At 45.1% G+C, this 26,869-nt stretch overlaps 21 non-coding genes across 21 annotated transcripts; all 21 read right to left on the bottom strand.

Annotated features, from left to right (window-relative positions):
- Window positions 1-9: 9 nt before the first annotated feature.
- Window positions 10-200, bottom strand: LOC141243387 (U2 spliceosomal RNA). The gene has a single exon (XR_012307658.1). It is a non-coding gene; the product is annotated as a U2 spliceosomal RNA (small nuclear RNA).
- Window positions 201-1,315: 1,115 nt separating this feature from the next.
- Window positions 1,316-1,506, bottom strand: LOC141243315 (U2 spliceosomal RNA). The gene has a single exon (XR_012307602.1). It is a non-coding gene; the product is annotated as a U2 spliceosomal RNA (small nuclear RNA).
- Window positions 1,507-2,621: 1,115 nt separating this feature from the next.
- LOC141243386 (U2 spliceosomal RNA) lies at window positions 2,622-2,812 on the bottom strand. Its single transcript, XR_012307657.1, has one exon. It is a non-coding gene; the product is annotated as a U2 spliceosomal RNA (small nuclear RNA).
- A 1,115-nt stretch (window positions 2,813-3,927) lies between these two features.
- Window positions 3,928-4,118, bottom strand: LOC141243385 (U2 spliceosomal RNA). Its single transcript, XR_012307656.1, has one exon. It is a non-coding gene; the product is annotated as a U2 spliceosomal RNA (small nuclear RNA).
- Window positions 4,119-5,232: 1,114 nt separating this feature from the next.
- On the bottom strand, window positions 5,233-5,423 carry LOC141243384 (U2 spliceosomal RNA). The gene has a single exon (XR_012307655.1). It is a non-coding gene; the product is annotated as a U2 spliceosomal RNA (small nuclear RNA).
- Window positions 5,424-6,537: 1,114 nt separating this feature from the next.
- Window positions 6,538-6,728, bottom strand: LOC141243382 (U2 spliceosomal RNA). The gene has a single exon (XR_012307653.1). It is a non-coding gene; the product is annotated as a U2 spliceosomal RNA (small nuclear RNA).
- Window positions 6,729-7,843: 1,115 nt separating this feature from the next.
- Window positions 7,844-8,034, bottom strand: LOC141243310 (U2 spliceosomal RNA). Its single transcript, XR_012307598.1, has one exon. It is a non-coding gene; the product is annotated as a U2 spliceosomal RNA (small nuclear RNA).
- A 1,115-nt stretch (window positions 8,035-9,149) lies between these two features.
- Window positions 9,150-9,340, bottom strand: LOC141243381 (U2 spliceosomal RNA). The gene has a single exon (XR_012307652.1). It is a non-coding gene; the product is annotated as a U2 spliceosomal RNA (small nuclear RNA).
- A 1,115-nt stretch (window positions 9,341-10,455) lies between these two features.
- Window positions 10,456-10,646, bottom strand: LOC141243281 (U2 spliceosomal RNA). Its single transcript, XR_012307571.1, has one exon. It is a non-coding gene; the product is annotated as a U2 spliceosomal RNA (small nuclear RNA).
- A 1,115-nt stretch (window positions 10,647-11,761) lies between these two features.
- LOC141243380 (U2 spliceosomal RNA) lies at window positions 11,762-11,952 on the bottom strand. Its single transcript, XR_012307651.1, has one exon. It is a non-coding gene; the product is annotated as a U2 spliceosomal RNA (small nuclear RNA).
- Window positions 11,953-13,067: 1,115 nt separating this feature from the next.
- Window positions 13,068-13,258, bottom strand: LOC141243379 (U2 spliceosomal RNA). Its single transcript, XR_012307650.1, has one exon. It is a non-coding gene; the product is annotated as a U2 spliceosomal RNA (small nuclear RNA).
- Window positions 13,259-14,373: 1,115 nt separating this feature from the next.
- LOC141243377 (U2 spliceosomal RNA) lies at window positions 14,374-14,564 on the bottom strand. The gene has a single exon (XR_012307649.1). It is a non-coding gene; the product is annotated as a U2 spliceosomal RNA (small nuclear RNA).
- Window positions 14,565-15,682: 1,118 nt separating this feature from the next.
- On the bottom strand, window positions 15,683-15,873 carry LOC141243376 (U2 spliceosomal RNA). The gene has a single exon (XR_012307648.1). It is a non-coding gene; the product is annotated as a U2 spliceosomal RNA (small nuclear RNA).
- A 1,115-nt stretch (window positions 15,874-16,988) lies between these two features.
- LOC141243276 (U2 spliceosomal RNA) lies at window positions 16,989-17,179 on the bottom strand. Its single transcript, XR_012307566.1, has one exon. It is a non-coding gene; the product is annotated as a U2 spliceosomal RNA (small nuclear RNA).
- Window positions 17,180-18,294: 1,115 nt separating this feature from the next.
- Window positions 18,295-18,485, bottom strand: LOC141243280 (U2 spliceosomal RNA). Its single transcript, XR_012307570.1, has one exon. It is a non-coding gene; the product is annotated as a U2 spliceosomal RNA (small nuclear RNA).
- A 1,115-nt stretch (window positions 18,486-19,600) lies between these two features.
- LOC141243375 (U2 spliceosomal RNA) lies at window positions 19,601-19,791 on the bottom strand. The gene has a single exon (XR_012307647.1). It is a non-coding gene; the product is annotated as a U2 spliceosomal RNA (small nuclear RNA).
- A 1,115-nt stretch (window positions 19,792-20,906) lies between these two features.
- LOC141243374 (U2 spliceosomal RNA) lies at window positions 20,907-21,097 on the bottom strand. Its single transcript, XR_012307646.1, has one exon. It is a non-coding gene; the product is annotated as a U2 spliceosomal RNA (small nuclear RNA).
- Window positions 21,098-22,212: 1,115 nt separating this feature from the next.
- LOC141243373 (U2 spliceosomal RNA) lies at window positions 22,213-22,403 on the bottom strand. The gene has a single exon (XR_012307645.1). It is a non-coding gene; the product is annotated as a U2 spliceosomal RNA (small nuclear RNA).
- A 1,115-nt stretch (window positions 22,404-23,518) lies between these two features.
- LOC141243286 (U2 spliceosomal RNA) lies at window positions 23,519-23,709 on the bottom strand. The gene has a single exon (XR_012307575.1). It is a non-coding gene; the product is annotated as a U2 spliceosomal RNA (small nuclear RNA).
- A 1,115-nt stretch (window positions 23,710-24,824) lies between these two features.
- LOC141243372 (U2 spliceosomal RNA) lies at window positions 24,825-25,015 on the bottom strand. The gene has a single exon (XR_012307644.1). It is a non-coding gene; the product is annotated as a U2 spliceosomal RNA (small nuclear RNA).
- Window positions 25,016-26,130: 1,115 nt separating this feature from the next.
- Window positions 26,131-26,321, bottom strand: LOC141243370 (U2 spliceosomal RNA). Its single transcript, XR_012307642.1, has one exon. It is a non-coding gene; the product is annotated as a U2 spliceosomal RNA (small nuclear RNA).
- Window positions 26,322-26,869: the final 548 nt, after the last annotated feature.

Genomic DNA, 26,869 nt, shown 5'->3' with positions numbered 1-26,869 from the left:
GCATTAAAGAAGGGGTGCACCGGTCCTGGAGATACTGCAATACCAGGTCAATGCGTGGAGTGGACAGAGCAAGCTCTTTTTCCATCTCCCTGTTCTAAAAATCCATTTAATATATGGTCCCCAGATAGGGGACGTATCAGATATTAAACTGATAAGAACAGATACTACACTTGATCTTAGCCAAAAGGCCGAGAAGCGATAACCAGAATTGGTTTCAAACTACGGAGCCACCCAAGGATCCTGAAAAGTCCATTTGTGGAGATGAGCTCCTGGACTCCCGTTAAGAAGACATGTTGTCAACCTCTAGATCCCTTACATGCCTGCACTTTTCGGCTTGCTGCTGCTGCAATCCACGCGTTTTAGATCTGCATAACTCCACCTCTTTAAACACAGCACCTTCACCCCCTGCTGTTCCCACCCGCCTCAACACCGTTGGAAGGGAGGAGAACCAATTAAGGCGGGGGGTGGGGTGGAACGAGCAGCTGTCTACCCTTAGCAGGAGGGCTCCTGATTACATACCTCTCCTGCTGCTGCTGCTGCTGGCTGTCCAGCAGCAGACTGAAGGTGGCTGCTGCTGTGCACAGGTATATAAAGGCTCAGAGCCTATTATGACACGCGCAGCCAGCGTTCCATTGCCACATTCCATCTACTGCAGGCAGGATACCTGGCTGGCTGAATGTCGCTGAGAAGCTCACAGAGACCGCCATAAGCAACAGTTTAACAGAATGCCACAGACTAATCAACCAAACTTTTTGGGTTGGGTTCTCTTTTATAGTCTGCAGGCATTAAATGAAAGAAGTCAGTGTTCCAGCAGAAGGAGACAACGTTTCAGAAAAGGCATTGTAGCAAACCAAAAAAGAAATTTTAAGCGCAGCAGAGTAACCAGCACACATACCTGTTAGCTCAGGTGAGTTTAAAAGGCTGCTGTTGATAACAAGGGCATTTGCTAAATAGATGGTGTGTGTGCAACAATATACTGAAAGGTCAATTATATTGTGCAGCTTATCTCACCACCTGTAGTTATTTAGGTGAAAGCTCCAAAATGCTTGCCTAATATGTCTGTTTATCCAAAAGGAAGTAAAAAGGGAGAGCTAGAAAGATAGCATTGCATCACATTACATGGCAATGCAATCCACAGTTGCTGAAGTTGAACCAAAATGAGCTTGTAATCTGGCTTCTGCAACTTTGAACATGAAAAATCCAATGAGGAGAAGAAAAGCAAAGCCAAAGAGTCCATCCCAAAATCCGACAAACAAGCAAAATGAACAAAAAACATTGAATTCAATTCTTTCTGATTTTAGAAACTGCATTAAAGAAGGGGTGCACCGGTCCTGGAGATACTGCAATACCAGGTCAATGCGTGGAGTGGACAGAGCAAGCTCTTTTTCCATCTCCCTGTTCTAAAAATCCATTTAATATATGGTCCCCAGATAGGGGACGTATCAGATATTAAACTGATGAGAACAGATACTACACTTGATCTTAGCCAAAAGGCCGAGAAGCGATAACCAGAATTGGTTTCAAACTACGGAGCCACCCAAGGATCCTGAAAAGTCCATTTGTGGAGATGAGCTCCTGGACTCCCATTAAGAAGACATGTTGTCAACCTCTAGATCCCTTACATGCCTGCACTTTTCGGCTTGCTGCTGCTGCAATCCACGCGTTTTAGATCTGCATAACTCCACCTCTTTAAACACAGCACCTTCACCCCCTGCTGTTCCCACCCGCCTCAACACCGTTGGAAGGGAGGAGAACCAATTAAGGCGGGGGGTGGGGTGGAACGAGCAGCTGTCTACCCTTAGCAGGAGGGCTCCTGATTACATACCTCTCCTGCTGCTGCTGCTGCTGGCTGTCCAGCAGCAGACTGAAGGTGGCTGCTGCTGTGCACAGGTATATAAAGGCTCAGAGCCTATTATGACACGCGCAGCCAGCGTTCCATTGCCACATTCCATCTACTGCAGGCAGGATACCTGGCTGGCTGAATGTCGCTGAGAAGCTCACAGAGACCGCCATAAGCAACAGTTAAACAGAATACCACAGACTAATCAACCAAACTTTTTGGGTTGGGTTCTCTTTTATAGTCTGCAGGCATTAAATGAAAGAAGTCAGTGTTCCAGCAGAAGGAGACAACGTTTCAGAAAAGGCATTGTAGCAAACCAAAAAAGAAATTTTAAGCGCAGCAGAGTAACCAGCGCACATACCTGTTAGCTCAGGTGAGTTTAAAAGGCTGCTGTTGATAACAAGGGCATTTGCTAAATAGATGGTGTGTGTGCAACAATATACTGAAAGGTCAATTATATTGTGCAGCTTATCTCACCACCTGTAGTTATTTAGGTGAAAGCTCCAAAATGCTTGCCTAATATGTCTGTTTATCCAAAAGGAAGTAAAAAGGGAGAGCTAGAAAGATAGCATTGCATCACATTACATGGCAATGCAATGCACAGTTGCTGAAGTTGAACCAAAATGAGCTTGTAATCTGGCTTCTGCAACTTTGAACATGAAAAATCCAATGAGGAGAAGAAAAGCAAAGCCAAAGAGTCCATCCCAAAATCCGACAAACAAGCAAAATGAACAAAAAACATTGAATTCAATTCTTTCTGATTTTAGAAACTGCATTAAAGAAGGGGTGCACCGGTCCTGGAGATACTGCAATACCAGGTCAATGCGTGGAGTGGACAGAGCAAGCTCTTTTTCCATCTCCCTGTTCTAAAAATCCATTTAATATATGGTCCCCAGATAGGGGACGTATCAGATATTAAACTGATAAGAACAGATACTACACTTGATCTTAGCCAAAAGGCCGAGAAGCGATAACCAGAATTGGTTTCAAACTACGGAGCCACCCAAGGATCCTGAAAAGTCCATTTGTGGAGATGAGCTCCTGGACTCCCGTTAAGAAGACATGTTGTCAACCTCTAGATCCCTTACATGCCTGCACTTTTCGGCTTGCTGCTGCTGCAATCCACGCGTTTTAGATCTGCATAACTCCACCTCTTTAAACACAGCACCTTCACCCCCTGCTGTTCCCACCCGCCTCAACACCGTTGGAAGGGAGGAGAACCAATTAAGGCGGGGGGTGGGGTGGAACGAGCAGCTGTCTACCCTTAGCAGGAGGGCTCCTGATTACATACCTCTCCTGCTGCTGCTGCTGCTGGCTGTCCAGCAGCAGACTGAAGGTGGCTGCTGCTGTGCACAGGTATATAAAGGCTCAGAGCCTATTATGACACGCGCAGCCAGCGTTCCATTGCCACATTCCATCTACTGCAGGCAGGATACCTGGCTGGCTGAATGTCGCTGAGAAGCTCACAGAGACCGCCATAAGCAACAGTTTAACAGAATGCCACAGACTAATCAACCAAACTTTTTGGGTTGGGTTCTCTTTTATAGTCTGCAGGCATTAAATGAAAGAAGTCAGTGTTCCAGCAGAAGGAGACAACGTTTCAGAAAAGGCATTGTAGCAAACCAAAAAAGAAATTTTAAGCGCAGCAGAGTAACCAGCGCACATACCTGTTAGCTCAGGTGAGTTTAAAAGGCTGCTGTTGATAACAAGGGCATTTGCTAAATAGATGGTGTGTGTGCAACAATATACTGAAAGGTCAATTATATTGTGCAGCTTATCTCACCACCTGTAGTTATTTAGGTGAAAGCTCCAAAATGCTTGCCTAATATGTCTGTTTATCCAAAAGGAAGTAAAAAGGGAGAGCTAGAAAGATAGCATTGCATCACATTACATGGCAATGCAATGCACAGTTGCTGAAGTTGAACCAAAATGAGCTTGTAATCTGGCTTCTGCAACTTTGAACATGAAAAATCCAATGAGGAGAAGAAAAGCAAAGCCAAAGAGTCCATCCCAAAATCCGACAAACAAGCAAAATGAACAAAAAACATTGAATTCAATTCTTTCTGATTTTAGAAACTGCATTAAAGAAGGGGTGCACCGGTCCTGGAGATACTGCAATACCAGGTCAATGCGTGGAGTGGACAGAGCAAGCTCTTTTTCCATCTCCCTGTTCTAAAAATCCATTTAATATATGGTCCCCAGATAGGGGACGTATCAGATATTAAACTGATAAGAACAGATACTACACTTGATCTTAGCCAAAAGGCCGAGAAGCGATAACCAGAATTGGTTTCAAACTACGGAGCCACCCAAGGATCCTGAAAAGTCCATTTGTGGAGATGAGCTCCTGGACTCCCGTTAAGAAGACATGTTGTCAACCTCTAGATCCCTTACATGCCTGCACTTTTCGGCTTGCTGCTGCTGCAATCCACGCGTTTTAGATCTGCATAACTCCACCTCTTTAAACACAGCACCTTCACCCCCTGCTGTTCCCACCCGCCTCAACACCGTTGGAAGGGAGGAGAACCAATTAAGGCGGGGGGTGGGGTGGAACGAGCAGCTGTCTACCCTTAGCAGGAGGGCTCCTGATTACATACCTCTCCTGCTGCTGCTGCTGCTGGCTGTCCAGCAGCAGACTGAAGGTGGCTGCTGCTGTGCACAGGTATATAAAGGCTCAGAGCCTATTATGACACGCGCAGCCAGCGTTCCATTGCCACATTCCATCTACTGCAGGCAGGATACCTGGCTGGCTGAATGTCGCTGAGAAGCTCACAGAGACCACCATAAGCAACAGTTTAACAGAATGCCACAGACTAATCAACCAAACTTTTTGGGTTGGGTTCTCTTTTATAGTCTGCAGGCATTAAATGAAAGAAGTCAGTGTTCCAGCAGAAGGAGACAACGTTTCAGAAAAGGCATTGTAGCAAACCAAAAAAGAAATTTTAAGCGCAGCAGAGTAACCAGCGCACATACCTGTTAGCTCAGGTGAGTTTAAAAGGCTGCTGTTGATAACAAGGGCATTTGCTAAATAGATGGTGTGTGTGCAACAATATACTGAAAGGTCAATTATATTGTGCAGCTTATCTCACCACCTGTAGTTATTTAGGTGAAAGCTCCAAAATGCTTGCCTAATATGTCTGTTTATCCAAAAGAAAGTAAAAAGGGAGAGCTAGAAAGATAGCATTGCATCACATTACATGGCAATGCAATGCACAGTTGCTGAAGTTGAACAAAATGAGCTTGTAATCTGGCTTCTGCAACTTTGAACATGAAAAATCCAATGAGGAGAAGAAAAGCAAAGCCAAAGAGTCCATCCCAAAATCCGACAAACAAGCAAAATGAACAAAAAACATTGAATTCAATTCTTTCTGATTTTAGAAACTGCATTAAAGAAGGGGTGCACCGGTCCTGGAGATACTGCAATACCAGGTCAATGCGTGGAGTGGACAGAGCAAGCTCTTTTTCCATCTCCCTGTTCTAAAAATCCATTTAATATATGGTCCCCAGATAGGGGACGTATCAGATATTAAACTGATAAGAACAGATACTACACTTGATCTTAGCCAAAAGGCCGAGAAGCGATAACCAGAATTGGTTTCAAACTACGGAGCCACCCAAGGATCCTGAAAAGTCCATTTGTGGAGATGAGCTCCTGGACTCCCGTTAAGAAGACATGTTGTCAACCTCTAGATCCCTTACATGCCTGCACTTTTCGGCTTGCTGCTGCTGCAATCCACGCGTTTTAGATCTGCATAACTCCACCTCTTTAAACACAGCACCTTCACCCCTGCTGTTCCCACCCGCCTCAACACCGTTGGAAGGGAGGAGAACCAATTAAGGCGGGGGGTGGGGTGGAACGAGCAGCTGTCTACCCTTAGCAGGAGGGCTCCTGATTACATACCTCTCCTGCTGCTGCTGCTGCTGGCTGTCCAGCAGCAGACTGAAGGTGGCTGCTGCTGTGCACAGGTATATAAAGGCTCAGAGCCTATTATGACACGCGCAGCCAGCGTTCCATTGCCACATTCCATCTACTGCAGGCAGGATACCTGGCTGGCTGAATGTCGCTGAGAAGCTCACAGAGACCGCCATAAGCAACAGTTTAACAGAATACCACAGACTAATCAACCAAACTTTTTGGGTTGGGTTCTCTTTTATAGTCTGCAGGCATTAAATGAAAGAAGTCAGTGTTCCAGCAGAAGGAGACAACGTTTCAGAAAAGGCATTGTAGCAAACCAAAAAAGAAATTTTAAGCGCAGCAGAGTAACCAGCGCACATACCTGTTAGCTCAGGTGAGTTTAAAAGGCTGCTGTTGATAACAAGGGCATTTGCTAAATAGATGGTGTGTGTGCAACAATATACTGAAAGGTCAATTATATTGTGCAGCTTATCTCACCACCTGTAGTTATTTAGGTGAAAGCTCCAAAATGCTTGCCTAATATGTCTGTTTATCCAAAAGGAAGTAAAAAGGGAGAGCTAGAAAGATAGCATTGCATCACATTACATGGCAATGCAATGCACAGTTGCTGAAGTTGAACCAAAATGAGCTTGTAATCTGGCTTCTGCAACTTTGAACATGAAAAATCCAATGAGGAGAAGAAAAGCAAAGCCAAAGAGTCCATCCCAAAATCCGACAAACAAGCAAAATGAACAAAAAACATTGAATTCAATTCTTTCTGATTTTAGAAACTGCATTAAAGAAGGGGTGCACCGGTCCTGGAGATACTGCAATACCAGGTCAATGCGTGGAGTGGACAGAGCAAGCTCTTTTTCCATCTCCCTGTTCTAAAAATCCATTTAATATATGGTCCCCAGATAGGGGACGTATCAGATATTAAACTGATAAGAACAGATACTACACTTGATCTTAGCCAAAAGGCCGAGAAGCGATAACCAGAATTGGTTTCAAACTACGGAGCCACCCAAGGATCCTGAAAAGTCCATTTGTGGAGATGAGCTCCTGGACTCCCGTTAAGAAGACATGTTGTCAACCTCTAGATCCCTTACATGCCTGCACTTTTCGGCTTGCTGCTGCTGCAATCCACGCGTTTTAGATCTGCATAACTCCACCTCTTTAAACACAGCACCTTCACCCCCTGCTGTTCCCACCCGCCTCAACACCGTTGGAAGGGAGGAGAACCAATTAAGGCGGGGGGTGGGGTGGAACGAGCAGCTGTCTACCCTTAGCAGGAGGGCTCCTGATTACATACCTCTCCTGCTGCTGCTGCTGCTGGCTGTCCAGCAGCAGACTGAAGGTGGCTGCTGCTGTGCACAGGTATATAAAGGCTCAGAGCCTATTATGACACGCGCAGCCAGCGTTCCATTGCCACATTCCATCTACTGCAGGCAGGATACCTGGCTGGCTGAATGTCGCTGAGAAGCTCACAGAGACCGCCATAAGCAACAGTTTAACAGAATGCCACAGACTAATCAACCAAACTTTTTGGGTTGGGTTCTCTTTTATAGTCTGCAGGCATTAAATGAAAGAAGTCAGTGTTCCAGCAGAAGGAGACAACGTTTCAGAAAAGGCATTGTAGCAAACCAAAAAAGAAATTTAAAGCGCAGCAGAGTAACCAGCGCACATACCTGTTAGCTCAGGTGAGTTTAAAAGGCTGCTGTTGATAACAAGGGCATTTGCTAAATAGATGGTGTGTGTGCAACAATATACTGAAAGGTCAATTATATTGTGCAGCTTATCTCACCACCTGTAGTTATTTAGGTGAAAGCTCCAAAATGCTTGCCTAATATGTCTGTTTATCCAAAAGGAAGTAAAAAGGGAGAGCTAGAAAGATAGCATTGCATCACATTACATGGCAATGCAATGCACAGTTGCTGAAGTTGAACCAAAATGAGCTTGTAATCTGGCTTCTGCAACTTTGAACATGAAAAATCCAATGAGGAGAAGAAAAGCAAAGCCAAAGAGTCCATCCCAAAATCCGACAAACAAGCAAAATGAACAAAAAACATTGAATTCAATTCTTTCTGATTTTAGAAACTGCATTAAAGAAGGGGTGCACCGGTCCTGGAGATACTGCAATACCAGGTCAATGCGTGGAGTGGACAGAGCAAGCTCTTTTTCCATCTCCCTGTTCTAAAAATCCATTTAATATATGGTCCCCAGATAGGGGACGTATCAGATATTAAACTGATAAGAACAGATACTACACTTGATCTTAGCCAAAAGACCGAGAAGCGATAACCAGAATTGGTTTCAAACTACGGAGCCACCCAAGGATCCTGAAAAGTCCATTTGTGGAGATGAGCTCCTGGACTCCCGTTAAGAAGACATGTTGTCAACCTCTAGATCCCTTACATGCCTGCACTTTTCGGCTTGCTGCTGCTGCAATCCACGCGTTTTAGATCTGCATAACTCCACCTCTTTAAACACAGCACCTTCACCCCCTGCTGTTCCCACCCGCCTCAACACCGTTGGAAGGGAGGAGAACCAATTAAGGCGGGGGGTGGGGTGGAACGAGCAGCTGTCTACCCTTAGCAGGAGGGCTCCTGATTACATACCTCTCCTGCTGCTGCTGCTGCTGGCTGTCCAGCAGCAGACTGAAGGTGGCTGCTGCTGTGCACAGGTATATAAAGGCTCAGAGCCTATTATGACACGCGCAGCCAGCGTTCCATTGCCACATTCCATCTACTGCAGGCAGGATACCTGGCTGGCTGAATGTCGCTGAGAAGCTCACAGAGACCGCCATAAGCAACAGTTTAACAGAATGCCACAGACTAATCAACCAAACTTTTTGGGTTGGGTTCTCTTTTATAGTCTGCAGGCATTAAATGAAAGAAGTCAGTGTTCCAGCAGAAGGAGACAACGTTTCAGAAAAGGCATTGTAGCAAACCAAAAAAGAAATTTTAAGCGCAGCAGAGTAACCAGCGCACATACCTGTTAGCTCAGGTGAGTTTAAAAGGCTGCTGTTGATAACAAGGGCATTTGCTAAATAGATGGTGTGTGTGCAACAATATACTGAAAGGTCAATTATATTGTGCAGCTTATCTCACCACCTGTAGTTATTTAGGTGAAAGCTCCAAAATTCTTGCCTAATATGTCTGTTTATCCAAAAGGAAGTAAAAAGGGAGAGCTAGAAAGATAGCATTGCATCACATTACATGGCAATGCAATGCACAGTTGCTGAAGTTGAACCAAAATGAGCTTGTAATCTGGCTTCTGCAACTTTGAACATGAAAAATCCAATGAGGAGAAGAAAAGCAAAGCCAAAGAGTCCATCCCAAAATCCGACAAACAAGCAAAATGAACAAAAAACATTGAATTCAATTCTTTCTGATTTTAGAAACTGCATTAAAGAAGGGGTGCACCGGTCCTGGAGATACTGCAATACCAGGTCAATGCGTGGAGTGGACAGAGCAAGCTCTTTTTCCATCTCCCTGTTCTAAAAATCCATTTAATATATGGTCCCCAGATAGGGGACGTATCAGATATTAAACTGATAAGAACAGATACTACACTTGATCTTAGCCAAAAGGCCGAGAAGCGATAACCAGAATTGGTTTCAAACTACGGAGCCACCCAAGGATCCTGAAAAGTCCATTTGTGGAGATGAGCTCCTGGACTCCCGTTAAGAAGACATGTTGTCAACCTCTAGATCCCTTACATGCCTGCACTTTTCGGCTTGCTGCTGCTGCAATCCACGCGTTTTAGATCTGCATAACTCCACCTCTTTAAACACAGCACCTTCACCCCCTGCTGTTCCCACCCGCCTCAACACCGTTGGAAGGGAGGAGAACCAATTAAGGCGGGGGGTGGGGTGGAACGAGCAGCTGTCTACCCTTAGCAGGAGGGCTCCTGATTACATACCTCTCCTGCTGCTGCTGCTGCTGGCTGTCCAGCAGCAGACTGAAGGTGGCTGCTGCTGTGCACAGGTATATAAAGGCTCAGAGCCTATTATGACACGCGCAGCCAGCGTTCCATTGCCACATTCCATCTACTGCAGGCAGGATACCTGGCTGGCTGAATGTCGCTGAGAAGCTCACAGAGACCGCCATAAGCAACAGTTTAACAGAATGCCACAGACTAATCAACCAAACTTTTTGGGTTGGGTTCTCTTTTATAGTCTGCAGGCATTAAATGAAAGAAGTCAGTGTTCCAGCAGAAGGAGACAACGTTTCAGAAAAGGCATTGTAGCAAACCAAAAAAGAAATTTTAAGCGCAGCAGAGTAACCAGCGCACATACCTGTTAGCTCAGGTGAGTTTAAAAGGCTGCTGTTGATAACAAGGGCATTTGCTAAATAGATGGTGTGTGTGCAACAATATACTGAAAGGTCAATTATATTGTGCAGCTTATCTCACCACCTGTAGTTATTTAGGTGAAAGCTCCAAAATGCTTGCCTAATATGTCTGTTTATCCAAAAGGAAGTAAAAAGGGAGAGCTAGAAAGATAGCATTGCATCACATTACATGGCAATGCAATGCACAGTTGCTGAAGTTGAACCAAAATGAGCTTGTAATCTGGCTTCTGCAACTTTGAACATGAAAAATCCAATGAGGAGAAGAAAAGCAAAGCCAAAGAGTCCATCCCAAAATCCGACAAACAAGCAAAATGAACAAAAAACATTGAATTCAATTCTTTCTGATTTTAGAAACTGCATTAAAGAAGGGGTGCACCGGTCCTGGAGATACTGCAATACCAGGTCAATGCGTGGAGTGGACAGAGCAAGCTCTTTTTCCATCTCCCTGTTCTAAAAATCCATTTAACATATGGTCCCCAGATAGGGGACGTATCAGATATTAAACTGATAAGAACAGATACTACACTTGATCTTAGCCAAAAGGCCGAGAAGCGATAACCAGAATTGGTTTCAAACTACGGAGCCACCCAAGGATCCTGAAAAGTCCATTTGTGGAGATGAGCTCCTGGACTCCCGTTAAGAAGACATGTTGTCAACCTCTAGATCCCTTACATGCCTGCACTTTTCGGCTTGCTGCTGCTGCAATCCACACGTTTTAGATCTGCATAACTCCACCTCTTTAAACACAGCACCTTCACCCCCTGCTGTTCCCACCCGCCTCAACACCGTTGGAAGGGAGGAGAACCAATTAAGGCGGGGGGTGGGGTGGAACGAGCAGCTGTCTACCCTTAGCAGGAGGGCTCCTGATTACATACCTCTCCTGCTGCTGCTGCTGCTGGCTGTCCAGCAGCAGACTGAAGGTGGCTGCTGCTGTGCACAGGTATATAAAGGCTCAGAGCCTATTATGACACGCGCAGCCAGCGTTCCATTGCCACATTCCATCTACTGCAGGCAGGATACCTGGCTGGCTGAATGTCGCTGAGAAGCTCACAGAGACCGCCATAAGCAACAGTTTAACAGAATGCCACAGACTAATCAACCAAACTTTTTGGGTTGGGTTCTCTTTTATAGTCTGCAGGCATTAAATGAAAGAAGTCAGTGTTCCAGCAGAAGGAGACAACGTTTCAGAAAAGGCATTGTAGCAAACCAAAAAAGAAATTTTAAGCGCAGCAGAGTAACCAGCGCACATACCTGTTAGCTCAGGTGAGTTTAAAAGGCTGCTGTTGATAACAAGGGCATTTGCTAAATAGATGGTGTGTGTGCAACAATATACTGAAAGGTCAATTATATTGTGCAGCTTATCTCACCACCTGTAGTTATTTAGGTGAAAGCTCCAAAATGCTTGCCTAATATGTCTGTTTATCCAAAAGGAAGTAAAAAGGGAGAGCTAGAAAGATAGCATTGCATCACATTACATGGCAATGCAATGCACAGTTGCTGAAGTTGAACCAAAATGAGCTTGTAATCTGGCTTCTGCAACTTTGAACATGAAAAATCCAATGAGGAGAAGAAAAGCAAAGCCAAAGAGTCCATCCCAAAATCCGACAAACAAGCAAAATGAACAAAAAACATTGAATTCAATTCTTTCTGATTTTAGAAACTGCATTAAAGAAGGGGTGCACCGGTCCTGGAGATACTGCAATACCAGGTCAATGCGTGGAGTGGACAGAGCAAGCTCTTTTTCCATCTCCCTGTTCTAAAAATCCATTTAATATATGGTCCCCAGATAGGGGACGTATCAGATATTAAACTGATAAGAACAGATACTACACTTGATCTTAGCCAAAAGGCCGAGAAGCGATAACCAGAATTGGTTTCAAACTACGGAGCCACCCAAGGATCCTGAAAAGTCCATTTGTGGAGATGAGCTCCTGGACTCCCGTTAAGAAGACATGTTGTCAACCTCTAGATCCCTTACATGCCTGCACTTTTCGGCTTGCTGCTGCTGCAATCCACGCGTTTTAGATCTGCATAACTCCACCTCTTTAAACACAGCACCTTCACCCCCTGCTGTTCCCACCCGCCTCAACACCGTTGGAAGGGAGGAGAACCAATTAAGGCGGGGGGTGGGGTGGAACGAGCAGCTGTCTACCCTTAGCAGGAGGGCTCCTGATTACATACCTCTCCTGCTGCTGCTGCTGCTGGCTGTCCAGCAGCAGACTGAAGGTGGCTGCTGCTGTGCACAGGTATATAAAGGCTCAGAGCCTATTATGACACGCGCAGCCAGCGTTCCATTGCCACATTCCATCTACTGCAGGCAGGATACCTGGCTGGCTGAATGTCGCTGAGAAGCTCACAGAGACCGCCATAAGCAACAGTTTAACAGAATGCCACAGACTAATCAACCAAACTTTTTGGGTTGGGTTCTCTTTTATAGTCTGCAGGCATTAAATGAAAGAAGTCAGTGTTCCAGCAGAAGGAGACAACGTTTCAGAAAAGGCATTGTAGCAAACCAAAAAAGAAATTTTAAGCGCAGCAGAGTAACCAGCGCACATACCTGTTAGCTCAGGTGAGTTTAAAAGGCTGCTGTTGATAACAAGGGCATTTGCTAAATAGATGGTGTGTGTGCAACAATATACTGAAAGGTCAATTATATTGTGCAGCTTATCTCACCACCTGTAGTTATTTAGGTGAAAGCTCCAAAATGCTTGCCTAATATGTCTGTTTATCCAAAAGGAAGTAAAAAGGGAGAGCTAGAAAGATAGCATTGCATCACATTACATGGCAATGCAATGCACAGTTGCTGAAGTTGAACCAAAATGAGCTTGTAATCTGGCTTCTGCAACTTTGAACATGAAAAATCCAATGAGGAGAAGAAAAGCAAAGCCAAAGAGTCCATCCCAAAATCCGACAAACAAGCAAAATGAACAAAAAACATTGAATTCAATTCTTTCTGATTTTAGAAACTGCATTAAAGAAGGGGTGCACCGGTCCTGGAGATACTGCAATACCAGGTCAATGCGTGGAGTGGACAGAGCAAGCTCTTTTTCCATCTCCCTGTTCTAAAAATCCATTTAATATATGGTCCCCAGATAGGGGACGTATCAGATATTAAACTGATAAGAACAGATACTACACTTGATCTTAGCCAAAAGGCCGAGAAGCGATAACCAGAATTGGTTTCAAACTACGGAGCCACCCAAGGATCCTGAAAAGTCCATTTGTGGAGATGAGCTCCTGGACTCCCGTTAAGAAGACATGTTGTCAACCTCTAGATCCCTTACATGCCTGCACTTTTCGGCTTGCTGCTGCTGCAATCCACGCGTTTTAGATCTGCATAACTCCACCTCTTTAAACACAGCACCTTCACCCCCTGCTGTTCCCACCCGCCTCAACACCGTTGGAAGGGAGGAGAACCAATTAAGGCGGGGGGTGGGGTGGAACGAGCAGCTGTCTACCCTTAGCAGGAGGGCTCCTGATTACATACCTCTCCTGCTGCTGCTGCTGCTGGCTGTCCAGCAGCAGACTGAAGGTGGCTGCTGCTGTGCACAGGTATATAAAGGCTCAGAGCCTATTATGACACGCGCAGCCAGCGTTCCATTGCCACATTCCATCTACTGCAGGCAGGATACCTGGCTGGCTGAATGTCGCTGAGAAGCTCACAGAGACCGCCATAAGCAACAGTTTAACAGAATGCCACAGACTAATCAACCAAACTTTTTGGGTTGGGTTCTCTTTTATAGTCTGCAGGCATTAAATGAAAGAAGTCAGTGTTCCAGCAGAAGGAGACAACGTTTCAGAAAAGGCATTGTAGCAAACCAAAAAAGAAATTTTAAGCGCAGCAGAGTAACCAGCGCACATACCTGTTAGCTCAGGTGAGTTTAAAAGGCTGCTGTTGATAACAAGGGCATTTGCTAAATAGATGGTGTGTGTGCAACAATATACTGAAAGGTCAATTATATTGTGCAGCTTATCTCACCACCTGTAGTTATTTAGGTGAAAGCTCCAAAATGCTTGCCTAATATGTCTGTTTATCCAAAAGGAAGTAAAAAGGGAGAGCTAGAAAGATAGCATTGCATCACATTACATGGCAATGCAATGCACAGTTGCTGAAGTTGAACCAAAATGAGCTTGTAATCTGGCTTCTGCAACTTTGAACATGAAAAATCCAATGAGGAGAAGAAAAGCAAAGCCAAAGAGTCCATCCCAAAATCCGACAAACAAGCAAAATGAACAAAAAACATTGAATTCAATTCTTTCTGATTTTAGAAACTGCATTAAAGAAGGGGTGCACCGGTCCTGGAGATACTGCAATACCAGGTCAATGCGTGGAGTGGACAGAGCAAGCTCTTTTTCCATCTCCCTGTTCTAAAAATCCATTTAATATATGGTCCCCAGATAGGGGACGTATCAGATATTAAACTGATAAGAACAGATACTACACTTGATCTTAGCCAAAAGGCCGAGAAGCGATAACCAGAATTGGTTTCAAACTACGGAGCCACCCAAGGATCCTGAAAAGTCCATTTGTGGAGATGAGCTCCTGGACTCCCGTTAAGAAGACATGTTGTCAACCTCTAGATCCCTTACATGCCTGCACTTTTCGGCTTGCTGCTGCTGCAATCCACGCGTTTTAGATCTGCATAACTCCACCTCTTTAAACACAGCACCTTCACCCCCTGCTGTTCCCACCCGCCTCAACACCGTTGGAAGGGAGGAGAACCAATTAAGGCGGGGGGTGGGGTGGAACGAGCAGCTGTCTACCCTTAGCAGGAGGGCTCCTGATTACATACCTCTCCTGCTGCTGCTGCTGCTGCTGGCTGTCCAGCAGCAGACTGAAGGTGGCTGCTGCTGTGCACAGGTATATAAAGGCTCAGAGCCTATTATGACACGCGCAGCCAGCGTTCCATTGCCACATTCCATCTACTGCAGGCAGGATACCTGGCTGGCTGAATGTCGCTGAGAAGCTCACAGAGACCGCCATAAGCAACAGTTTAACAGAATGCCGCAGACTAATCAACCAAACTTTTTGGGTTGGGTTCTCTTTTATAGTCTGCAGGCATTAAATGAAAGAAGTCAGTGTTCCAGCAGAAGGAGACAACGTTTCAGAAAAGGCATTGTAGCAAACCAAAAAAGAAATTTTAAGCGCAGCAGAGTAACCAGCGCACATACCTGTTAGCTCAGGTGAGTTTAAAAGGCTGCTGTTGATAACAAGGGCATTTGCTAAATAGATGGTGTGTGTGCAACAATATACTGAAAGGTCAATTATATTGTGCAGCTTATCTCACCACCTGTAGTTATTTAGGTGAAAGCTCCAAAATGCTTGCCTAATATGTCTGTTTATCTAAAAGGAAGTAAAAAGGGAGAGCTAGAAAGATAGCATTGCATCACATTACATGGCAATGCAATGCACAGTTGCTGAAGTTGAACCAAAATGAGCTTGTAATCTGGCTTCTGCAACTTTGAACATGAAAAATCCAATGAGGAGAAGAAAAGCAAAGCCAAAGAGTCCATCCCAAAATCCGACAAACAAGCAAAATGAACAAAAAACATTGAATTCAATTCTTTCTGATTTTAGAAACTGCATTAAAGAAGGGGTGCACCGGTCCTGGAGATACTGCAATACCAGGTCAATGCGTGGAGTGGACAGAGCAAGCTCTTTTTCCATCTCCCTGTTCTAAAAATCCATTTAATATATGGTCCCCAGATAGGGGACGTATCAGATATTAAACTGATAAGAACAGATACTACACTTGATCTTAGCCAAAAGGCCGAGAAGCGATAACCAGAATTGGTTTCAAACTACGGAGCCACCCAAGGATCCTGAAAAGTCCATTTGTGGAGATGAGCTCCTGGACTCCCGTTAAGAAGACATGTTGTCAACCTCTAGATCCCTTACATGCCTGCACTTTTCGGCTTGCTGCTGCTGCAATCCACGCGTTTTAGATCTGCATAACTCCACCTCTTTAAACACAGCACCTTCACCCCCTGCTGTTCCCACCCGCCTCAACACCGTTGGAAGGGAGGAGAACCAATTAAGGCGGGGGGTGGGGTGGAACGAGCAGCTGTCTACCCTTAGCAGGAGGGCTCCTGATTACATACCTCTCCTGCTGCTGCTGCTGCTGGCTGTCCAGCAGCAGACTGAAGGTGGCTGCTGCTGTGCACAGGTATATAAAGGCTCAGAGCCTATTATGACACGCGCAGCCAGCGTTCCATTGCCACATTCCATCTACTGCAGGCAGGATACCTGGCTGGCTGAATGTCGCTGAGAAGCTCACAGAGACCGCCATAAGCAACAGTTTAACAGAATGCCACAGACTAATCAACCAAACTTTTTGGGTTGGGTTCTCTTTTATAGTCTGCAGGCATTAAATGAAAGAAGTCAGTGTTCCAGCAGAAGGAGACAACGTTTCAGAAAAGGCATTGTAGCAAACCAAAAAAGAAATTTTAAGCGCAGCAGAGTAACCAGCGCACATACCTGTTAGCTCAGGTGAGTTTAAAAGGCTGCTGTTGATAACAAGGGCATTTGCTAAATAGATGGTGTGTGTGCAACAATATACTGAAAGGTCAATTATATTGTGCAGCTTATCTCACCACCTGTAGTTATTTAGGTGAAAGCTCCAAAATGCTTGCCTAATATGTCTGTTTATCCAAAAGGAAGTAAAAAGGGAGAGCTAGAAAGATAGCATTGCATCACATTACATGGCAATGCAATGCACAGTTGCTGAAGTTGAACCAAAATGAGCTTGTAATCTGGCTTCTGCAACTTTGAACATGAAAAATCCAATGAGGAGAAGAAAAGCAAAGCCAAAGAGTCCATCCCAAAATCCGACAAACAAGCAAAATGAACAAAAAACATTGAATTCAATTCTTTCTGATTTTAGAAACTGCATTAAAGAATGGGTGCACCGGTCCTGGAGATACTGCAATACCAGGTCAATGCGTGGAGTGGACAGAGCAAGCTCTTTTTCCATCTCCCTGTTCTAAAAATCCATTTAATATATGGTCCCCAGATAGGGGACGTATCAGATATTAAACTGATAAGAACAGATACTACACTTGATCTTAGCCAAAAGGCCGAGAAGCGATAACCAGAATTGGTTTCAAACTACGGAGCCACCCAAGGATCCTGAAAAGTCCATTTGTGGAGATGAGCTCCTGGACTCCCGTTAAGAAGACATGTTGTCAACCTCTAGATCCCTTACATGCCTGCACTTTTCGGCTTGCTGCTGCTGCAATCCACGCGTTTTAGATCTGCATAACTCCACCTCTTTAAACACAGCACCTTCACCCCCTGCTGTTCCCACCCGCCTCAACACCGTTGGAAGGGAGGAGAACCAATTAAGGCGGGGGGTGGGGTGGAACGAGCAGCTGTCTACCCTTAGCTGGAGGGCTCCTGATTACATACCTCTCCTGCTGCTGCTGCTGCTGGCTGTCCAGCAGCAGACTGAAGGTGGCTGCTGCTGTGCACAGGTATATAAAGGCTCAGAGCCTATTATGACACGCGCAGCCAGCGTTCCATTGCCACATTCCATCTACTGCAGGCAGGATACCTGGCTGGCTGAATGTCGCTGAGAAGCTCACAGAGACCGCCATAAGCAACAGTTTAACAGAATGCCACAGACTAATCAACCAAACTTTTTGGGTTGGGTTCTCTTTTATAGTCTGCAGGCATTAAATGAAAGAAGTCAGTGTTCCAGCAGAAGGAGACAACGTTTCAGAAAAGGCATTGTAGCAAACCAAAAAAGAAATTTTAAGCGCAGCAGAGTAACCAGCGCACATACCTGTTAGCTCAGGTGAGTTTAAAAGGCTGCTGTTGATAACAAGGGCATTTGCTAAATAGATGGTGTGTGTGCAACAATATACTGAAAGGTCAATTATATTGTGCAGCTTATCTCACCACCTGTAGTTATTTAGGTGAAAGCTCCAAAATGCTTGCCTAATATGTCTGTTTATCCAAAAGGAAGTAAAAAGGGAGAGCTAGAAAGATAGCATTGCATCACATTACATGGCAATGCAATGCACAGTTGCTGAAGTTGAACCAAAATGAGCTTGTAATCTGGCTTCTGCAACTTTGAACATGAAAAATCCAATGAGGAGAAGAAAAGCAAAGCCAAAGAGTCCATCCCAAAATCCGACAAACAAGCAAAATGAACAAAAAACATTGAATTCAATTCTTTCTGATTTTAGAAACTGCATTAAAGAAGGGGTGCACCGGTCCTGGAGATACTGCAATACCAGGTCAATGCGTGGAGTGGACAGAGCAAGCTCTTTTTCCATCTCCCTGTTCTAAAAATCCATTTAACATATGGTCCCCAGATAGGGGACGTATCAGATATTAAACTGATAAGAACAGATACTACACTTGATCTTAGCCAAAAGGCCGAGAAGCGATAACCAGAATTGGTTTCAAACTACGGAGCCACCCAAGGATCCTGAAAAGTCCATTTGTGGAGATGAGCTCCTGGACTCCCGTTAAGAAGACATGTTGTCAACCTCTAGATCCCTTACATGCCTGCACTTTTCGGCTTGCTGCTGCTGCAATCCACGCGTTTTAGATCTGCATAACTCCACCTCTTTAAACACAGCACCTTCACCCCCTGCTGTTCCCACCCGCCTCAACACCGTTGGAAGGGAGGAGAACCAATTAAGGCGGGGGGTGGGGTGGAACGAGCAGCTGTCTACCCTTAGCAGGAGGGCTCCTGATTACATACCTCTCCTGCTGCTGCTGCTGCTGGCTGTCCAGCAGCAGACTGAAGGTGGCTGCTGCTGTGCACAGGTATATAAAGGCTCAGAGCCTATTATGACACGCGCAGCCAGCGTTCCATTGCCACATTCCATCTACTGCAGGCAGGATACCTGGCTGGCTGAATGTCGCTGAGAAGCTCACAGAGACCGCCATAAGCAACAGTTTAACAGAATGCCACAGACTAATCAACCAAACTTTTTGGGTTGGGTTCTCTTTTATAGTCTGCAGGCATTAAATGAAAGAAGTCAGTGTTCCAGCAGAAGGAGACAACGTTTCAGAAAAGGCATTGTAGCAAACCAAAAAAGAAATTTTAAGCGCAGCAGAGTAACCAGCGCACATACCTGTTAGCTCAGGTGAGTTTAAAAGGCTGCTGTTGATAACAAGGGCATTTGCTAAATAGATGGTGTGTGTGCAACAATATACTGAAAGGTCAATTATATTGTGCAGCTTATCTCACCACCTGTAGTTATTTAGGTGAAAGCTCCAAAATGCTTGCCTAATATGTCTGTTTATCCAAAAGGAAGTAAAAAGGGAGAGCTAGAAAGATAGCATTGCATCACATTACATGGCAATGCAATGCACAGTTGCTGAAGTTGAACCAAAATGAGCTTGTAATCTGGCTTCTGCAACTTTGAACATGAAAAATCCAATGAGGAGAAGAAAAGCAAAGCCAAAGAGTCCATCCCAAAATCCGACAAACAAGCAAAATGAACAAAAAACATTGAATTCAATTCTTTCTGATTTTAGAAACTGCATTAAAGAAGGGGTGCACCGGTCCTGGAGATACTGCAATACCAGGTCAATGCGTGGAGTGGACAGAGCAAGCTCTTTTTCCATCTCCCTGTTCTAAAAATCCATTTAATATATGGTCCCCAGATAGGGGACGTATCAGATATTAAACTGATAAGAACAGATACTACACTTGATCTTAGCCAAAAGGCCGAGAAGCGATAACCAGAATTGGTTTCAAACTACGGAGCCACCCAAGGATCCTGAAAAGTCCATTTGTGGAGATGAGCTCCTGGACTCCCGTTAAGAAGACATGTTGTCAACCTCTAGATCCCTTACATGCCTGCACTTTTCGGCTTGCTGCTGCTGCAATCCACGCGTTTTAGATCTGCATAACTCCACCTCTTTAAACACAGCACCTTCACCCCCTGCTGTTCCCACCCGCCTCAACACCGTTGGAAGGGAGGAGAACCAATTAAGGCGGGGGGTGGGGTGGAACGAGCAGCTGTCTACCCTTAGCAGGAGGGCTCCTGATTACATACCTCTCCTGCTGCTGCTGCTGCTGGCTGTCCAGCAGCAGACTGAAGGTGGCTGCTGCTGTGCACAGGTATATAAAGGCTCAGAGCCTATTATGACACGCGCAGCCAGCGTTCCATTGCCACATTCCATCTACTGCAGGCAGGATACCTGGCTGGCTGAATGTCGCTGAGAAGCTCACAGAGACCGCCATAAGCAACAGTTTAACAGAATGCCACAGACTAATCAACCAAACTTTTTGGGTTGGGTTCTCTTTTATAGTCTGCAGGCATTAAATGAAAGAAGTCAGTGTTCCAGCAGAAGGAGACAACGTTTCAGAAAAGGCATTGTAGCAAACCAAAAAAGAAATTTTAAGCGCAGCAGAGTAACCAGCGCACATACCTGTTAGCTCAGGTGAGTTTAAAAGGCTGCTGTTGATAACAAGGGCATTTGCTAAATAGATGGTGTGTGTGCAACAATATACTGAAAGGTCAATTATATTGTGCAGCTTATCTCACCACCTGTAGTTATTTAGGTGAAAGCTCCAAAATGCTTGCCTAATATGTCTGTTTATCCAAAAGGAAGTAAAAAGGGAGAGCTAGAAAGATAGCATTGCATCACATTACATGGCAATGCAATGCACAGTTGCTGAAGTTGAACCAAAATGAGCTTGTAATCTGGCTTCTGCAACTTTGAACATGAAAAATCCAATGAGGAGAAGAAAAGCAAAGCCAAAGAGTCCATCCCAAAATCCGACAAACAAGCAAAATGAACAAAAAACATTGAATTCAATTCTTTCTGATTTTAGAAACTGCATTAAAGAAGGGGTGCACCGGTCCTGGAGATACTGCAATACCAGGTCAATGCGTGGAGTGGACAGAGCAAGCTCTTTTTCCATCTCCCTGTTCTAAAAATCCATTTAATATATGGTCCCCAGATAGGGGACGTATCAGATATTAAACTGATAAGAACAGATACTACACTTGATCTTAGCCAAAAGGCCGAGAAGCGATAACCAGAATTGGTTTCAAACTACGGAGCCACCCAAGGATCCTGAAAAGTCCATTTGTGGAGATGAGCTCCTGGACTCCCGTTAAGAAGACATGTTGTCAACCTCTAGATCCCTTACATGCCTGCACTTTTCGGCTTGCTGCTGCTGCAATCCACGCGTTTTAGATCTGCATAACTCCACCTCTTTAAACACAGCACCTTCACCCCCTGCTGTTCCCACCCGCCTCAACACCGTTGGAAGGGAGGAGAACCAATTAAGGCGGGGGGTGGGGTGGAACGAGCAGCTGTCTACCCTTAGCAGGAGGGCTCCTGATTACATACCTCTCCTGCTGCTGCTGCTGCTGGCTGTCCAGCAGCAGACTGAAGGTGGCTGCTGCTGTGCACAGGTATATAAAGGCTCAGAGCCTATTATGACACGCGCAGCCAGCGTTCCATTGCCACATTCCATCTACTGCAGGCAGGATACCTGGCTGGCTGAATGTCGCTGAGAAGCTCACAGAGACCGCCATAAGCAGCAGTTTAACAGAATGCCACAGACTAATCAACCAAACTTTTTGGGTTGGGTTCTCTTTTATAGTCTGCAGGCATTAAATGAAAGAAGTCAGTGTTCCAGCAGAAGGAGACAACGTTTCAGAAAAGGCATTGTAGCAAACCAAAAAAGAAATTTTAAGCGCAGCAGAGTAACCAGCGCACATACCTGTTAGCTCAGGTGAGTTTAAAAGGCTGCTGTTGATAACAAGGGCATTTGCTAAATAGATGGTGTGTGTGCAACAATATACTGAAAGGTCAATTATATTGTGCAGCTTATCTCACCACCTGTAGTTATTTAGGTGAAAGCTCCAAAATGCTTGCCTAATATGTCTGTTTATCCAAAAGGAAGTAAAAAGGGAGAGCTAGAAAGATAGCATTGCATCACATTACATGGCAATGCAATGCACAGTTGCTGAAGTTGAACCAAAATGAGCTTGTAATCTGGCTTCTGCAACTTTGAACATGAAAAATCCAATGAGGAGAAGAAAAGCAAAGCCAAAGAGTCCATCCCAAAATCCGACAAACAAGCAAAATGAACAAAAAACATTGAATTCAATTCTTTCTGATTTTAGAAACTGCATTAAAGAAGGGGTGCACCGGTCCTGGAGATACTGCAATACCAGGTCAATGCGTGGAGTGGACAGAGCAAGCTCTTTTTCCATCTCCCTGTTCTAAAAATCCATTTAATATATGGTCCCCAGATAGGGGACGTATCAGATATTAAACTGATAAGAACAGATACTACACTTGATCTTAGCCAAAAGGCCGAGAAGCGATAACCAGAATTGGTTTCAAACTACGGAGCCACCCAAGGATCCTGAAAAGTCCATTTGTGGAGATGAGCTCCTGGACTCCCGTTAAGAAGACATGTTGTCAACCTCTAGATCCCTTACATGCCTGCACTTTTCGGCTTGCTGCTGCTGCAATCCACGCGTTTTAGATCTGCATAACTCCACCTCTTTAAACACAGCACCTTCACCCCCTGCTGTTCCCACCCGCCTCAACACCGTTGGAAGGGAGGAGAACCAATTAAGGCGGGGGGTGGGGTGGAACGAGCAGCTGTCTACCCTTAGCAGGAGGGCTCCTGATTACATACCTCTCCTGCTGCTGCTGCTGCTGGCTGTCCAGCAGCAGACTGAAGGTGGCTGCTGCTGTGCACAGGTATATAAAGGCTCAGAGCCTATTATGACACGCGCAGCCAGCGTTCCATTGCCACATTCCATCTACTGCAGGCAGGATACCTGGCTGGCTGAATGTCGCTGAGAAGCTCACAGAGACCGCCATAAGCAACAGTTTAACAGAATGCCACAGACTAATCAACCAAACTTTTTGGGTTGGGTTCTCTTTTATAGTCTGCAGGCATTAAATGAAAGAAGTCAGTGTTCCAGCAGAAGGAGACAACGTTTCAGAAAAGGCATTGTAGCAAACCAAAAAAGAAATTTTAAGCGCAGCAGAGTAACCAGCGCACATACCTGTTAGCTCAGGTGAGTTTAAAAGGCTGCTGTTGATAACAAGGGCATTTGCTAAATAGATGGTGTGTGTGCAACAATATACTGAAAGGTCAATTATATTGTGCAGCTTATCTCACCACCTGTAGTTATTTAGGTGAAAGCTCCAAAATGCTTGCCTAATATGTCTGTTTATCCAAAAGGAAGTAAAAAGGGAGAGCTAGAAAGATAGCATTGCATCACATTACATGGCAATGCAATGCACAGTTGCTGAAGTTGAACCAAAATGAGCTTGTAATCTGGCTTCTGCAACTTTGAACATGAAAAATCCAATGAGGAGAAGAAAAGCAAAGCCAAAGAGTCCATCCCAAAATCCGACAAACAAGCAAAATGAACAAAAAACATTGAATTCAATTCTTTCTGATTTTAGAAACTGCATTAAAGAAGGGGTGCACCGGTCCTGGAGATACTGTAATACCAGGTCAATGCGTGGAGTGGACAGAGCAAGCTCTTTTTCCATCTCCCTGTTCTAAAAATCCATTTAATATATGGTCCCCAGATAGGGGACGTATCAGATATTAAACTGATAAGAACAGATACTACACTTGATCTTAGCCAAAAGGCCGAGAAGCGATAACCAGAATTGGTTTCAAACTACGGAGCCACCCAAGGATCCTGAAAAGTCCATTTGTGGAGATGAGCTCCTGGACTCCCGTTAAGAAGACATGTTGTCAACCTCTAGATCCCTTACATGCCTGCACTTTTCGGCTTGCTGCTGCTGCAATCCACGCGTTTTAGATCTGCATAACTCCACCTCTTTAAACACAGCACCTTCACCCCCTGCTGTTCCCACCCGCCTCAACACCGTTGGAAGGGAGGAGAACCAATTAAGGCGGGGGGTGGGGTGGAACGAGCAGCTGTCTACCCTTAGCAGGAGGGCTCCTGATTACATACCTCTCCTGCTGCTGCTGCTGCTGGCTGTCCAGCAGCAGACTGAAGGTGGCTGCTGCTGTGCACAGGTATATAAAGGCTCAGAGCCTATTATGACACGCGCAGCCAGCGTTCCATTGCCACATTCCATCTACTGCAGGCAGGATACCTGGCTGGCTGAATGTCGCTGAGAAGCTCACAGAGACCGCCATAAGCAGCAGTTTAACAGAATGCCACAGACTAATCAACCAAACTTTTTGGGTTGGGTTCTCTTTTATAGTCTGCAGGCATTAAATGAAAGAAGTCAGTGTTCCAGCAGAAGGAGACAACGTTTCAGAAAAGGCATTGTAGCAAACCAAAAAAGAAATTTTAAGCGCAGCAGAGTAACCAGCGCACATACCTGTTAGCTCAGGTGAGTTTAAAAGGCTGCTGTTGATAACAAGGGCATTTGCTAAATAGATGGTGTGTGTGCAACAATATACTGAAAGGTCAATTATATTGTGCAGCTTATCTCACCACCTGTAGTTATTTAGGTGAAAGCTCCAAAATGCTTGCCTAATATGTCTGTTTATCCAAAAGGAAGTAAAAAGGGAGAGCTAGAAAGATAGCATTGCATCACATTACATGGCAATGCAATGCACAGTTGCTGAAGTTGAACCAAAATGAGCTTGTAATCTGGCTTCTGCAACTTTGAACATGAAAAATCCAATGAGGAGAAGAAAAGCAAAGCCAAAGAGTCCATCCCAAAATCCGACAAACAAGCAAAATGAACAAAAAACATTGAATTCAATTCTTTCTGATTTTAGAAACTGCATTAAAGAAGGGGTGCACCGGTCCTGGAGATACTGCAATACCAGGTCAATGCGTGGAGTGGACAGAGCAAGCTCTTTTTCCATCTCCCTGTTCTAAAAATCCATTTAATATATGGTCCCCAGATAGGGGACGTATCAGATATTAAACTGATAAGAACAGATACTACACTTGATCTTAGCCAAAAGGCCGAGAAGCGATAACCAGAATTGGTTTCAAACTACGGAGCCACCCAAGGATCCTGAAAAGTCCATTTGTGGAGATGAGCTCCTGGACTCCCGTTAAGAAGACATGTTGTCAACCTCTAGATCCCTTACATGCCTGCACTTTTCGGCTTGCTGCTGCTGCAATCCACGCGTTTTAGATCTGCATAACTCCACCTCTTTAAACACAGCACCTTCACCCCCTGCTGTTCCCACCCGCCTCAACACCGTTGGAAGGGAGGAGAACCAATTAAGGCGGGGGGTGGGGTGGAACGAGCAGCTGTCTACCCTTAGCAGGAGGGCTCCTGATTACATACCTCTCCTGCTGCTGCTGCTGCTGGCTGTCCAGCAGCAGACTGAAGGTGGCTGCTGCTGTGCACAGGTATATAAAGGCTCAGAGCCTATTATGACACGCGCAGCCAGCGTTCCATTGCCACATTCCATCTACTGCAGGCAGGATACCTGGCTGGCTGAATGTCGCTGAGAAGCTCACAGAGACCGCCATAAGCAACAGTTTAACAGAATGCCACAGACTAATCAACCAAACTTTTTGGGTTGGGTTCTCTTTTATAGTCTGCAGGCATTAAATGAAAGAAGTCAGTGTTCCAGCAGAAGGAGACAACGTTTCAGAAAAGGCATTGTAGCAAACCAAAAAAGAAATTTTAAGCGCAGCAGAGTAACCAGCGCACATACCTGTTAGCTCAGGTGAGTTTAAAAGGCTGCTGTTGATAACAAGGGCATTTGCTAAATAGATGGTGTGTGTGCAACAATATACTGAAAGGTCAATTATATTGTGCAGCTTATCTCACCACCTGTAGTTATTTAGGTGAAAGCTCCAAAATGCTTGCCTAATATGTCTGTTTATCCAAAAGGAAGTAAAAAGGGAGAGCTAGAAAGATAGCATTGCATCACATTACATGGCAATGCAATGCACAGTTGCTGAAGTTGAACCAAAATGAGCTTGTAATCTGGCTTCTGCAACTTTGAACATGAAAAATCCAATGAGGAGAAGAAAAGCAAAGCCAAAGAGTCCATCCCAAAATCCGACAAACAAGCAAAATGAACAAAAAACATTGAATTCAATTCTTTCTGATTTTAGAAACTGCATTAAAGAAGGGGTGCACCGGTCCTGGAGATACTGCAATACCAGGTCAATGCGTGGAGTGGACAGAGCAAGCTCTTTTTCCATCTCCCTGTTCTAAAAATCCATTTAATATATGGTCCCCAGATAGGGGACGTATCAGATATTAAACTGATAAGAACAGATACTACACTTGATCTTAGCCAAAAGGCCGAGAAGCGATAACCAGAATTGGTTTCAAACTACGGAGCCACCCAAGGATCCTGAAAAGTCCATTTGTGGAGATGAGCTCCTGGACTCCCGTTAAGAAGACATGTTGTCAACCTCTAGATCCCTTACATGCCTGCACTTTTCGGCTTGCTGCTGCTGCAATCCACGCGTTTTAGATCTGCATAACTCCACCTCTTTAAACACAGCACCTTCACCCCCTGCTGTTCCCACCCGCCTCAACACCGTTGGAAGGGAGGAGAACCAATTAAGGCGGGGGGTGGGGTGGAACGAGCAGCTGTCTACCCTTAGCAGGAGGGCTCCTGATTACATACCTCTCCTGCTGCTGCTGCTGCTGGCTGTCCAGCAGCAGACTGAAGGTGGCTGCTGCTGTGCACAGGTATATAAAGGCTCAGAGCCTATTATGACACACGCAGCCAGCGTTCCATTGCCACATTCCATCTACTGCAGGCAGGATACCTGGCTGGCTGAATGTCGCTGAGAAGCTCACAGAGACCGCCATAAGCAACAGTTTAACAGAATGCCACAGACTAATCAACCAAA

Source organism: Phyllobates terribilis, unplaced genomic scaffold (assembly GCF_046119375.1).
Source record: "Phyllobates terribilis strain yellow unplaced genomic scaffold, ASM4611937v1 Scaffold_1213__1_contigs__length_355869, whole genome shotgun sequence".
Taxonomy (NCBI): domain Eukaryota; kingdom Metazoa; phylum Chordata; class Amphibia; order Anura; family Dendrobatidae; genus Phyllobates; species Phyllobates terribilis.
This window is presented reverse-complemented; position numbering and strand designations above follow the sequence as displayed.